Here is a 2,253-nt window from a genome sequence, read left to right on the forward strand (position 1 = left end):
GATAGCGAACGGGTTACCTACTCCTAAGGGTCAAAGCAAGCCCTTTAATTCAATTCTTTATTCTTACATTAAAATTCTTACATTAAAGAATGAATAAAATCTCCCCAAGTAGGATTCGAACCTACGACCAGTCAGTTAACAGCCGACCGCTCTACCACTGAGCTACTGAGGAACAAGGGGGGATTCGACCTCCTAGAGTTCAACTCCCGCTCTCAACCCATGAACAATATGAGTCCGAAGCTTCTTTCGTAACTCCCATAATTTCTTCGTAGTGGCTCCGTTCCATGCCTCATTTCATAGGGAAGCCCAAAGTGGCTCTATTTCATTCTATTTCACTTCCTAGCACTTCCTATCATTTAATATCCATCCCTTTGGTCTTATTGACATAAGAGATGTCATTTATAGTCTATCTCTTTCTATATATGGAAAGTCAAGAAATTCTCATCGAAACATCGAGAAATTGTGCATATAGAAAACTCTAAAGAAAGAAAAAAAGGAGACCCATGCCATGATTTTCAAATCTTTTCTATTTAGTAGTCTAAGTTTCTCGATGAGGATAATTAATTCGGTCGTTGTGGTCGGACTCTATTATGGATTTCTGACTACATTCTCCATAGGTCCCTCTTAGATCTTCTTTCTCCAATCTTGGATTAGGGAAGAAGGAGATATTCGCGACTACTGGCGATTTCATTATGGGGCAGCTCATGATCTTCATATCGATCTATTATCCACCTCTGTATCTATTCTTTCTTAGCTAAACAGGTGGAAGATCTATCCAATTTGGTTATATTATATCATGGACTCGAAAAACGGATCTGAATTTGACTGAAATGCACGATCTTCACAGGTATCACTTTTCACGATACCTAAAAGGTGGAATAGCGATTTTCGAACCATTTCCTATAAGAGAATGGTTTCCATTACTTTGAGAAATGGATTCTTATATCAAACTATAGCTATTGCATTAAAGAAGAAAAGAAACTAATAGAAGTCGAAGACGCGGAATGATAGTGAATAGAGAGAAAGATTCTTCTGATTTTCTTGTTTCTATCTACTAGACGCCGTAGAGAATTGAGAATTTTCATGTCTTTCAATTCTCGTACTCGTAATTGGAAAGTTATGGAAGGAGACCCATCATTTTGCAATGAAAACAACATATAAAACTCTGGACAATTTCGAAATCAGGCCAAGCGTCTTAATACATATGCAAAAAAATTCATTATTGGCCCACCATTGATTAGAAGATTTAGCTTGTATGAATCGCTATTGGTTTGATACGAATAATGACAATCGTTTCAGTATGTTAAGGATACAGATGTATCCACAATTCATTTAGAGTTACTTAATAGTCTATTTCTTATACCATATCTCTATCCCGTGAAATTCTCGAGCCAAAAGATGGATGCATATGCTGTGTTTCATTTTGCTAAATGATATCAATTAAATGGTGTATCAATTCCATAAATTGCATATAGCAATAAATAAATCAGCAAAATTCTTTCTAATATTTTAGATAGAAGAAACATTTCTTCTATCTAAAATATTAGAAAGAATGTACCCTTCTATCCAAATCCAATTTGCATCGATAAAATAAATCCAAATTCCAGTAGTAGATGAATAATTGCAAATTTGTGTGTGTACGAGATTAGAATAACTTCAAAATAACTGACATAATTTTGTATTTTTCCTGATCAGAAAAATACATGAAAAAGAAAGGAGGTAGAAAAATTTTTGGATTTATGGTTAAAGAAGAAAAAGAAGAAAACAGGGGTTCTGTTGAATTTCAAGTATTCAGTTTCACCAATAAGATACGGAGACTTGCTTCACATTTGGAATTACACAAAAAAGATTTTTCATCGGAAAGAGGTCTACGAAGACTTTTGGGAAAACGTCGACGTTTGCTGGCTTATTTGGCAAAGAAAAATAGAGTACGTTATAAGAAATTAATCGGTCAGTTGAATATTCGGGAGCAGTAATTTAATCGTTCAAATTTTTTTCTTGTTTTATTATTTTTTTAGTAGTCTTATAGTAGTCTTAGATTTTTCATTTTGATGAGCCTCGCTTTGAGGAATTCATGGAATAATCCATTTTCATGGAATAATGAATTAAGGAAGAAAGGATATGAGTCTACCGCTTACAAGAAAAGATCTCATGATAGTCAATATGGGCCCTCAACACCCATCAATGCATGGTGTTCTTCGACTGATCGTTACTCTCGATGGTGAGGATGTTATTGATTGTGAACCCATATTA

This window comes from Triticum urartu, unplaced genomic scaffold, assembly GCF_056163025.1.
Source record: "Triticum urartu cultivar PI428250 unplaced genomic scaffold, HENAU_Tu73 scaffold639, whole genome shotgun sequence".
NCBI classification, from domain to species: Eukaryota; Viridiplantae; Streptophyta; class Magnoliopsida; order Poales; family Poaceae; genus Triticum; species Triticum urartu.